Source organism: Chiloscyllium plagiosum, chromosome 7 (assembly GCF_004010195.1).
Source record: "Chiloscyllium plagiosum isolate BGI_BamShark_2017 chromosome 7, ASM401019v2, whole genome shotgun sequence".
Taxonomy (NCBI): Eukaryota; Metazoa; Chordata; class Chondrichthyes; order Orectolobiformes; family Hemiscylliidae; genus Chiloscyllium; species Chiloscyllium plagiosum.
In genome coordinates, this window is record NC_057716.1 from 35,650,356 (window position 1) to 35,663,462 (window position 13,107).

The 13,107-nt window shown below is 42.8% G+C and overlaps 1 protein-coding gene across 1 annotated transcript in view; it reads left to right on the forward strand.

The window, feature by feature from the left end:
• The window catches only part of cps1 (carbamoyl-phosphate synthase 1, mitochondrial), a 730,040-nt gene that overhangs the window by 285,468 nt on the left and 431,465 nt on the right, over positions 1 to 13,107 (forward strand). The window lies entirely within an intron of this gene.

A 13,107-nucleotide genomic window follows, 5' to 3' on the forward strand; every position in this document is an offset into this window, starting at 1 on the left:
GTTGAATGGTCATATTTGTTTTACACATTGGAGAGGTTTGGTGTTGGGCAGGTGTTTACCAAATGGATCTCAACATTGTATAGTGATCGCAAAGCAGTTGTGGTTACCAATGGATTAGGCTCGGATAGCTTCAGTGTGGGTAGGGGCTGCCGTCAGGGATGTCCCCTTTCGCCATTGTTATTCACGCTAATAATTGAACCACTAGCAGAAGCTATACGAGCTGATCCTAATATACTGGCCCCAAGGATTGGTACAGGTAAACATAAAATTACCCTTTATGCAGACGTTGTTCTTCTATTCCTCAGTAACCCTTTGATGTCCATACCTCGCTTAATCCAAGTTATTAATACATTTAGTGCATTCTCAGGCTATAAAATTAATTTTTCAAAATCGGAGGCTATGCCAATGGGTGGCCTTGCTATGATACCCTGCTTAGCGGACGGATCCCTTTTTCCCTTTCGCTGGTCCCTGGAGGGCTTCTTATATTTAGTCATTTTTATTACTCCAGTATTTGGTCAGTTGTATAAGGCTAATTTTGTGTTTTTATTGGAAAGGATAAGGCAGGACCTCCAGCGATGGGGAGACCTACCAATTTCCTGGTTGGGTAGAATAGCACTAATCAAAATGAATATCCTGCCCCGTCTCCTATATCCTAGGAGAATGCTTCCGGTGATGCTGCCGAGCACGGCTTTATGTAAATTATATGGCTGGCTGAGTGCCTCTACCTGGAACCGTAGGCGGCCCCGCATTAAGCTGAAGAAGCGACAGCTTCCACGTCTTGTCTGATCCACAATCAATCTGGTTGGACATCGAGGCTTCTCAAGTAAAATACCCACTTATTAACCTTTTATTCTCAGACAAGAGGCAAATCATTACAGATCACTGTAAAAACCCTATAATACTAAATACAATCAAGGTTTGGAATATAATGCGGCAAAATGAGGGCAATTCACATAAAACATCCCCCTATGCACCGATAGTGGGAGCATGGGGATTCCAACCGGGGTTAACAGATGCCACTTTTAGGCTCTGGAGATCCAGGGGTATCTCATGTCTAGGGGATCTATTTAAAGACGGGGTCCTGATGTCTTTCGAACAACTGCGTCAGAAATTCGGATTACCCAATGGAGACCTCTTTCGATACATCCAAATTCGAGATTATATACAGAAGAAGACCACGTTATCAGATAGTCTTTATAAATCAGATAGAGAATGTAGTGTCCTACGACCAGTGGGGATATCTTCCGTCAGTACTATTTATCATTTACTACATGATGAAGTATCGGGAGATATGGAATATCTGCTTAAAACCTGGGATCAGGATCTGGGACTAGAAATCTCCACAGAAACGTGAAATGATATTTGGGAAAATGCTAGAAGAATTACTATTTGTAACAGAACCCAGGCTATCCAGCTGAAGATACTTCATAGAGCCCATATAGCACCGGTTCGACTGGCAAAATTTAAGGCAGGAGCAACTCCAATGTGTCCTAAATGCAAAATAGAGGTGGGCACTCTTGTACATTGCTTATGGACCTGTCATAAGATCCGTAGATATTGGACTAAAGTAGCAAGCACCCTGACAGAAATTTTAGGAACGGAAATAAAAGTGGACCCCGTATCTCTCCTCTTGGGCTTTTCGAACTTTCCCTCCCTGGACACGTACGGGAAGAGACTATTTTCTATTCTTTCTGTGCAAGGAAAAATATTTTGATGAACTGGGTGGCGGAGGGCCCCCCTGGACTTTCAAATTGGCACAGACTAATTATGGAATGTATTCCCCTTGACTTCCTTACAAATATGGTGCACCGAAAGACCGAATTATTTTATAAAATATGGCAGCACTTTTTGAATTACATAAATACAGATATTTCGGCTATCCCAACAAGGGCTTTTATTTAATTGAGACCACGAACCTGGCTGGTCCGCGGCCCCTCGGGGGAGGAATCCCGCACGAATACGGGTTTTATTATATCTGATGCTAACACATCCCGAGCATGTAAGAGACTTAAATATACACTCTGGTTATTTCTAGGTTAGATTAGTAGATTGTTGAGTTTTGTTTATTTATTTATTTTCTTTTTTTCGGTTCTTTTCTGTTGTTGTGTTTTTTTTTTGTTAAATTTTGGCTATTGTATATTTGAGCTAATGTTTATATCTGAGAGTTTTGTTTATTTTTGTAAACTTGTAAAAATGTTAAATTTCTAATAAAAATATCTATTAAAAAAAAGAAGCTTTATGGTAAGAATGTTTCCATGTCAGCATAAACACATCGCAATCGATGTGGTTCAGTTCTAGATGTGATTAGCAGTGACTTCCAAAAAGTGCAGTGAGTTGCAAACTCGCTGGTGAGTCCGCAGTGTTGATGATGCAATCAACGTCTTCCTGCAGTCAGTGCAACTGAAAGGCCTCTCCGCAGTGTGAGTGCGCTAGTTTACAGTGAGTTGAGATGACCACCTGAACCCAGTCTAAAAGTGAGTACATCTGAACAGCATCTCCTCAGTGTTGACCAGGTGCCATTTCCTTGGAACTTCTGAAGCACTTCCCATAATTCAAGCATTTGAAACGCCTTTCTTCGCTGTGAAGTTGTTGGTGTTTCAGCAGAGTGGACATTTGATGGAATTGCTTCCCACACTATGTGCAGGTTCACGCCCTGTCCCCAGCGTAATTTCGATAGTGTGCAGAGAGGTGAGATGATTTCCTGAACCCAGTACCAAAATGAGGGCACCTGAACGGTCTGTACTGTATATGAATGAGCCTAACGCCTGTGCGTACAGAGGATATTCCTCAGTGATCGTCGACTGAGTTCATATGGATGTTTACTGAGAATTAAAAAGAGGATGATCACTTTGAAGGTATCGTATTACGTACTCCCTCAACCCCACGAATACTAACAAACTCACTGGCAAATTGAGGAGTAAATATGCAAAGGTATCTCAGATCAGTCAGTATACCAAGATTGTAATACAGGTGATATTTACTTTATAAACGTAGGCTGGGACTGCCAGAGTTTTAAATGGATGGAAGAACTCTCTTAAGTATGGTCAAACAAATTTCTTCTCCAGTGTGTGAAAGTACTTATTGGGAGTACTATTGGTATTATTTGCAGGTAAAGGGACATCTGCGACATGGAAACTTTCAAACCTGGGATAATAAGAGCTTAGTGACAGGATGTTCATGTCACTGTGAAGGACAAGGCTGGCAGATGGAGGGAAGACTGGATGACTCGAGATATAGATGTCTGGTCAAGATCAGAATGTATAAAAAAGGGACATGATATAGCATTGGCAAATAAGTTTATGGACAATGTAAAACGATTCTTTAAGTACATTAAGGGCAAAAGAGAAGGTTATAGGGCCCCCTAAGGACCAACGAGGCTCTCAATATGTGAAACCATAGGAGGTGGGCGAGGAATGAGATGAAAAATTTTACGTTAATATGTAATGTGGAAGAAAACCATGGAAGCTAGAGAAATTAGAGAAATAAACATTGATGTCCTTAAAGTGTCTCATTTAGCAACAGGAGGTGCCAGAGATCTTAAAACAGATTGGGAAACAGATTTTGGAAAGGTGCAGAAGCCACAGGGCGATTTCAACTTCCCAAATATTGATTGGAAGCTCTTTAGATCGAGTAGATTGGACGGGGCAGTGTTTGTGCAGTGTATCCAGGAAGCTTTTCTAACTCAGTATGTAGATTGTCCGCCCAGAAGGGAGGCCATATTGGATTTGGTACTTGGTAACGAACCGGGACAAGTGATGGGCTTGTTAGTGGGTGAGCATTTTGGTGATGGTGACCACAATTTTGTGACTTTCACCTTGGTTATGGAGAGATAGGTGCGTGCAACAGGGCAGGTTTTACAATTGGGGGAAGGGTAAATACGATGCTGCAAGACAGGATCTGAAAGTATAAATTGGGAGCATAGGCTGTCAGGGAAGGATGTCGTTGAAATGTGGAACTTTTTCAAGGAACAGATACGACGTGTCAGACAGGAAAGAGATGGTCGTGTGAGGGAACCTTGGTTGACGAGGGAGGTTGAATGTCTTGTAAAGAGGAAGAAGGAGGCTTACATAAGGTTGAGGAAACGAGGTTCAGACAGAGCGTTAGAGGGATACAGGATAGCCAGGAGGGAGCTGAAGAAAGGGATTGGGAGAGCTAAGAGGACATGATAAATCTGTGGTGGGTAGGATCAAGGATAACCCCTAGGCCTTTTGTGCGTATGTGAGAAACATGAGAATGATGAGAACGAGGGTAGGTCCGATCAAGGACAGTCGTGGAAGACTGTGTATTGAGTCAGAAGATATAGGAGAGGTCTTGAATGAGTACTTTTCTTCAGTATTTACAAATGAGAGGGTCCTTATTGTTGAGGAGGAGAGTACGAAACGGACTGGTAAGCCAGAGGAGATCCTTGTTAGGAAGGAAGATGTGTTGGGCATCTTGAAAAACTTGAGGATAGACAAGTCCCCTGGGCCTGAACGGATTTTTTCCTAGGATTATGTTGGAAGTAAGGGGAAATTGCAGAACGGTTGGCAATGATCTTTTCGTCTTCACTGTCAATGGGGGTGGTGCCAGGGGACTGGCTGGCAGGCTGATCTGGAAGAATAGATTACATGGAACTCAGAGGAAGCTGACAAATTGGATACACAAATGGCTTGATGGTAGGAAGCAGACGGGAATAGTGGAAGGATGTTTGTTGGACTGGGTGCTTGTGACTAGTGCGATTCCTCAGGGAATGGTGCTGAGGCCATTACTGTTTTTTTTTTCTCAATGACTTCAATGACAACGTTCAGGCATGATGAGGTTTTTTGAAGATCACAATAAAAAGGACACTATCATGGACAGTGAGAAAGTTTATTAGAAATTGTGACAGGTGGGGAAGTAGGCTAAGAAATGGTAAACGTGGTTTAATATAGATACGTGTAAGGGCTTGCATTTTGCAAGATCAAGTAAAGGTAGAATTTCCCTGGTGAATAGCAGAGCCTTAAGCGTGCACTGGAAAAGAAATACCTTGGCGTTCAGGTGCACGGTTCTCTGAAAGTGGAGTCACAAGTACACAGTACAATGAAGGAGGCTTCCGGCACACTGTCCTTCATCAGTCAGGACATGAAGTACAGAAGTTGGGAAATTATGTTGCAGTTGTACAGGATGTCGGTGAGGCCGTAGTCCGATCATTGTGTTCAGTTTTGTTAACCTTGTTATTGGAAGAATATTATTAAACGGGAAAATAGTGCAATAGAAATTTGAAAGGATCTACCCAGGACTCAATGCTCTCAGGTGCAGGAAGAGATTGGACAAACTACAACATTTTTCTTTAGGAGACAGAGGGGTATCTTTGGGAATCGTAGAGGTCATGAAAGGCATGAAGAGGGTGAACACACTCAGTATTTTTTCCCAGGGTATTTGAAGAACTCCCGAGACTCGAGTCTCCCTGCCGAACATCAAAGACATCTCGGAGATGACGACCAGGTTATTCCGGCCCAAGGCATCATGGCAGTCCGAAAACCTACCACGACATTTAAACAGCTCTTGATGACTTTAAATGACTGCGTACCCACAACCAGTAGATTGAACGTCATGTACAAAATGCCTTGCAACGACTGCAACAAATATGACATTGGACAAGTGGGCATTAAACTAGCCACCAGGATATATGAGCATAAACTAGGCACCAAAATACACGATCAGCTATAACCGTCATCATGCACATAAACGATGAGGGACATCAGTTCGACGAGGACAATACTTCCAGCCTGTGAAAGACTAAACAAACACACTCACGAGAACTCCTGTCATTCCAACCGGAACTCCATCAGTAAAGGCATCCACATGGTGGAAGAGCCCAGCACAACAATAGAAAAATAAGGCTAAAACGTTCACAAATGGTTCAGACAGAAGTGTCAAAGGGATGATCTATTTTAGTCTCCTCCAGATGACAGTTTTCAACTAACTTGATTCAGTTCGTGTGGTATCTGTAAGCAGGCTGCAGGGACTGGATAATGCAAAGGCTGTGGGCCCTAATAACATGACATTCAACCAGTTCCTGCTGAGATATAATACTGGCATCGACCTGACAATGTGGGAAACTATCGAGCGTGTCCTGTATATGCACAGACAAAACATGACTCACTGACTGCCCCATTGATCTCACAACTATCATGAATATTATGATGAAAAATGTCATCAGCAGTGATGTCAATTAGCACTTCTTCAGCACCAACTTTTCTTTGAAGCACAGTTTGTGATCTGCCAGGGCACTCATCCCCTGGCCTCATTGAAACCTTGGTCTAAACATGGACAACAAGAAAACACACAGCTGAAATCTAAGGTGAGGCAAGAGTGGCTGCACTTGACGTTAACATAACTGCTCTTTATGAAATGTGGCATCAAGAATTAATTGGAAAATTGGAGCAAATGAGAATCAGAGAAACTTCTGTACTGGTTGAAGTTATACCTGGTTCAAAGGAAGATGGTTGAGAGCAGCTATCTCAGCTCCACTACTATCACCTCTAACAATAAATTCAATGCTATCGCCTCAACAGAATTCCGAAGGACCAATATACTGGATATTACTGTTAACTAGAACTGGATGAATCAAATAAATTCATTATCCGTTCCAGTAAGGGGCTTATGACTCTCTGTACCTCAGTTGTTGTCTGACATCCTGTGGTATTCCGGAACCACACTTGCCAACCAAAATAAATTCATTGTCTTTAAGAGTATGTCAGAGGCTATGAATACAGTAAAAATACATTTCCTCAAGATTTCTGAAAGCCTATCCGCCATCGTTTCGGCACACGTTGAAAATGCGTGTGATGACATATACCCCATGTATCAATTTGAGTGCAGCATCACTCCTCATCGATGGACAGTCACTCGCAACAATGCCTGCCATCTAAATAGTACTCTGCAGAAATTTACGGAAGCCTCTTACAAAGTACCCCTGAAAAACCACCATCAAGAAGGACAAGGGCAGCAGATACATGGGAACACCAGAACGGTCACCTACCAAGCCACCCACCATCCTGATTGGGACATATATTGCTGTTCCTTAGTGTCACTGTTTCAAGTTCCTTCCATAATGGTATTGTAAACGTACCTACAGCGCATGGGTTGTCAGGGTTTATTGTGGCAGCTTACTACCACCTCCTCAAGGGCAACATGGGAGAGCAATAAATACTGGCTCAATCACATCCCATGAATAAATTAGAATGAAAACTATTGTCCAATCAATGCCCAAAATTGGGCACTGAGTCTTGGTTTTGTGAGCGCACGCTGGTTGGGCACAGCCAGTGCCTTGGTTGCTGTGAACTGCTCAAAGGATTTGCTGTTTGAAACACATTGTCAGTCTTTCAAAAGCATGGCCTACATACCTAACATCAGGTACACACTAACATTGACACATCACATTCCTGCGCTATGAGAAGGACAGAAGCAAATGATAATGTACGCATATGTCACTGTAGAACATTAGACAGTGATAAATTTGCCGTGAAAATGATTGTGTGTGAATGTTAGCTCACAATGTTATTACAAGGGAAAGTAATTGTGTCCTTACACTTCATAATAATTTGCTCTTGGTTGTAGTAATGAGATGCATCATTACAAAGCCCCTTACTGCGATTTGTGCACTGCTTTCATCATATAGTTTTCATAAAAGTGAAGAGAACAAATGGGTGGTTTTGTGCTTATCGGACAATTGAAAAGTCAATATTACCTTACGATGTCGAACCATCAATAATGCGACTTTGCTGTTAATGGTTTGACCAATGCTGTAAATACCTACATAGAAATTTCTATCTCGAGTCACACACTTGGAAGTTGGTCTGGGATCATGCTGGTCATCAATTCTATTTACATACTGACATTGTGGAGCTGACATACACTGAACACGATTTATGAGGGATTCAGTGCAAGACGCCATGCCTGTCAGGAGTCTGTCATCTTTACAGCAATTTCATTTCGGATCGCGTCCAAGGTAGAGACTTACAGAGTTTCGGTGGCATACGAGAAGAGATAAACTTGCAAAACATGCTTGTGGTCAGGTGTTTTTTACAATTATTGAATTGTGTTTGGACCAGCACCAAGCACTGTGCTAGTCGATTGACCATGCATTTCCCTGTTGTTCAGGAATGTCCCTACTTGGTCTGTTGTGAGGGATTGTGCGAAAACAGGCCAGCTCCAGTTTGAAAGGACTCTGGATAGATTTTGGAACTGGCCAGTGTTTTGGAGGTAGTGGTGAACCCCAGTAACACCACGTCTGAATTCAGTCTTTTTAAAAGATATTTTCAACAGCTTTGCTGACTGCAAGATGGTGTGTTCACTGATCTGTACATGAATCAGCTGCTTCCTACAGTCACTGGATTGCATAAAGGTTAGATGTGAGCATTGGTAATTTAATTATTGCTCACTTCAATTGTGTTCAACTGAAAAACAATGAATTTCGGTTCGTTTTAAAACAAGTAAGAAATAAAGTGATATTACATCTTCATGGTACAAAATGTAAAAGGGACCTGCCATATAGTTCGCACAGACTAATCAAGCAACAGGCATACATTGTCTTTAAAGCCGGATTCAGGGAACAGGACTATGTCCCAGTCAACGTCACCATTTTCTTTTGTAGGTTCTGTCGCCCTGAAAGGACAAACCAGGCGGGGGTGGGGGTGGGGGATGGGGGTTAGGGGGGTTGGTACGTCGCTTCTTGGTATATAATCAGCATTGCGTTCAGCATTTATGCTGATTCCTGCGGCTGCAAGGTTGCTCAGAGGCACGTTATGAGAAGCATACCGATGACAACATCATCACCGTTTCTCCTACTTCAGAGAGACACCTCTGAATTTAATATATCAGTAAGTGTTGCCACTGCATAGAACTTGTGGGCAGGAAGGGTCATTTTCACATTTTGTAACCCTTTATTATATTGTGTGGCAACCTGTGAGCTGAATGGGACAGACTTTAAACAGATAGAGCAACGAACGTGTAAGAGGCCATCAGGCAGCAGCAGAATCATGCGCTATACAACTCATACGGTCACGAACCTCACGGCCCGGCATACCTCCATCTCTGTAGTAAATATGAAGCCAGTGCTCCAGCTTGGTTCAGCGAAAAGTGCAGAAGGACATGCCGGAAGCAGCACCAGCCAGAGATAGATATTTGAGAATAACCTGGAGCAGCCTTTATTGCCGATAGTGGACAATGAAAGAGACCATTAGAGGAGGAGACTGCTCTCCAACAATGAAATCCATAGCTATGGGGGAGCGCAGCATGTCAGAAGGGAAATTCAAGCTGTTGCGTTTATAACAACTATCAGAAGGGCTAAGCAGGTGATCCATTTTGGTGACTTTCGGAGGGAACAGCATCACAGACACCAGTGTTCAGACAACCCGGTTTACCCCATACAATGTCAAGAAATGGCTGGAGACACTAGAAACTGTGGCTTACCTCCAGAGATTGCCACACCTCCAAAAGATCTGTTCCATTTGGGCAAGAACATTAACATCTACCCACAACGTGATAAGTTGCACAGTATTCCATGTAAACAAAAAGCAGGGACTTGCATTGCAGTTGATCACTGACCCATTGGTGTACGATCTACCATGTAAATATAAAGGAAGCTATCTGCAATAAAAATGTGATCAATCAGCAATAACCTGCTCAGTGTCATTCAGTTATTGTGTCATCAGGCTCACTGAGCTGCTGTCTCCATTGCAAGCTCAGTTTAAATGAATGGAATTCCAAAAGGGCCATGAGAGCAATTACTCTTTACATCGAGGCGCCATTTAAAAGTGTGACGAAAGGGGCCAGAATAAAATTATAGTTAACTGGAATCTGAGGAAATTGCACTCCTGTTTGGAATAATTACCAGCGCTAACATGCTTGTTGTGAGTGTCAGCAATTGGAAATTCAGGATAGCTCTGCAGCCATACCTCAGGATGGCGCGTGTGCGAGACTTAGCCACTTCCAGTTGCTGCAATGACTCTCTGTCTACTATAAGGTCAGACGTGGAAATATTCACTGATCATACCATTCCCCAGATGCTGAAACAGTCCATCGGCAAAAGACCTGAAAAATATCCACGTTTAGTCTCATAAACGGCAAATAATATTCATGCCACATGAATGCTAGAAAAATATAGCAAAAAGTAATCAAACCATCCTTCTTTGATTTTCAATAGTATTACCAGCACAGAGTGCCCAATATAGTGCTTCTGTGCATAAAATTTGTTCTCATTGACCAGACGTGTTATGGACTAGACATATAAAAGACACTGCCATCAAGAGCAGGTCAGAGGCCATCAATTCTGCATTTTAATGGCTGATGTCCGAAAGCCTGTCCCCAAAGACTATGATGGATGCATCCCAGGAATAATGCTGGATAAAATCAGTCCTCATGATTGCTATCCATCCCCTCCGCCACTGAGGCACAACAGCAGATGTGAGTGCCATGGCATTCCTTATACAGCATTTTCCACACTCATGACCACTGCCATTTGGAAGGAAAGGGGCCTTATTTAAGGTATAGTGATCATAATTCTTTTGATTTTGACGTAAGTATTTCAAATGGCAAAGGTAGACTAAGAATTAGCTTCTTAGCATGAATGATGCTCATTTCCTTAACTTGGGAAAAATGTCATTCAAGTGAATAGGAAACGATAACAAGTAGATTAATCAGAATCAGAACATTGTCGAGAGTGTCATGCTGGCAAAGTACACCCGGTCAGGCAGATCGGAGGAGCAGGAGAATCGACTTTTTGGGCATGAACTCTTCATTGGAAATTGCGCCACACTCGTGAACTGTCCTAATTGGCCAGATTCCTTCCCACCTACCTGCTCCAACCTCCTCTCTGATTTATCACTATCACCTCCACATCCATCTACCGATCACACTCTCAGTTAACTTCCCCTTAGCGCAATCCCCCTCCTCTTTATCTCTCCAAACCGTTGGCTCACAGCCTCATTCTTGATGAATGCCTCATATCCTAAAAGTCGATTTTTCTGGTCCTACGATGCTGTCTGATCGCCTGTGCTTTTCCAGCACCACACTCTCGACTCTGAGCTCCAGCTTCTACCGCCCTCATTTTTTCCTTGAATGAGAGCAATATCAGGTAGAGAAAAGTGGCTCTGAGAAAGTGTTTTCCCAAAAATGATAATGGTCTGGCTGCTAAATCCAGAGTTCCCTGGAAGTCAACAAGCATACTGACAAAATAAGGCTTCAGCAATGTCATTTAGAGGGATCTCAGTACTACAGAGGAGAATGGAATGTCGAGGGCTGTGACCAAAAAAGAATTTGTGAAATGATGCTGGCAAATTAGAGCAAGCAATAAAGAAAATGAAAAAAAAAACAAAGTAAGGAACACAAAAGGCAAACAACAGAAACCGCCTGTAGCTGTTCACGGCTTGTATATGATACTTAATTTGAATTGAAATTTAAAATGACCTCAACAATGTGAGATGTAGTGATGAATCTGGGAGTATTGTTTGAGAAGATCACATTCAGCCCATTGAGCCCACTCCGCCATTCAATCATGGCTGATGGACATATGACCGCCACTTACCTGCACTCTTCCCGTAACCCTTTCTTCCTTGATAGATTAAGAATTTATCAATCTGTGCCTTGAACATATTTAATAACCCATTTATCAATCTGTGCCTTGAACATATTTAATAACCCGGCCTCCAATGCGCTCCGTGGCAATGAATTAACCAGGCCCACCAATCTGTGGCTGCTGAAATTCTAAATTGACCTCGGCTACATCTAAGGCTGTGGCCACAAGTTCTAATATCCTCAGCTGATGGAAACAATTTCCCAGCGTCCGCCCTTTGCAAGCTATGCAATATCTTGTACATTTCTACTGGATCTTCCCTCAACCTTCTAAACTCCAAATGGATACTATCCCAGGATCCTCAGCCGTTCATCATATGTTAGGCTTACCATTCCAGGGATCATTCATGTGCATTTCCACTGGAAGCGATCGAGTGCCCGTACGTCCTTCCTGAGGTATGGGGCCCAAAGCTGGACACAGTATTTTAAAAGGGGCCCAACCAGATCTTTATAAAGTCTCAGTAGCACTTCACTACTTTTAAATCACGGACTTAACCTGCAAGTCAACCTTAGAGAACCCTGTAGTAGCACCCCAAGATCCGTTTGTACATTAGCAATATGAATTTCCTCCCGGTTTATAAAATAGTTCATGCCCATGTTCGCTTTTCCAAAGTGCAAGTCTTCACATTTGCTCACATTGAATTTCATCAGCGTTTTCCTCGAACATTGTCGTAAACCTCTAAGTGTTCCTGGATTTAGGAATATGAGATCCGATCATCGACACAGAGTGCTCAGAATGGCAAGATTTGGGAAGCTTTGGTGACAAGAGGAATGGCTAGCTCATTCAAACAACGAAAAGGAGGAACTTGTAAGTGTGTGGAAACTGAAGACACTGACAGGCCTCGAAAACTGTATTAAAATCACATATAAAATGCTAACACGGAGCTCAGAGAGTTAAAATACATCCTGGAATGTAACTGGGAAACGTACTTAAGGTAAACCCAAGCTGGTTTATCAGGAGCAAGGCAGTAGCCAGGGAAAGAGTATGTCCATGCCAGGACAAACGAGGGAATTAATGCGTGGATCAGGAGGAAGTGGGTGAAGTCCTTAACGAATATTATGTATTCGTATTCATAAAGGAGACGTACAGTATGGATGGTAAGTCGAGAGAAGGACAGCATGGATGGTAAATCGAGAGAAGGATGTGGTGATATTCCAGGGTACTTCAGTTTCGAAAAATTGGAGGATATACTGGTCGTTTTGTAAAGCATTCAGGTAGACAAGTCTGTTAGATATTAGATTAGATTAGATTAGATTACTTACAGTGTGGAAACAGGCCCTTCGGCCCAACAAGTCCACACCGACCCGCCGAAGCGCAACCCACCCATACCCCTACATTTACTCCTTTAACCTAACACTATGGGCAATTTAGCATGGCCAATTCACCTGACCCGCACATCTTTTGGACTGTGGGAGGAAACCGGAGCACCCGGAGGAAACCCACGCAGACACGGGGAGAGTGTGCAAACTCCACACAGTCAGTCGCCTGAGTCGGGAATTGAACCCGGGTCT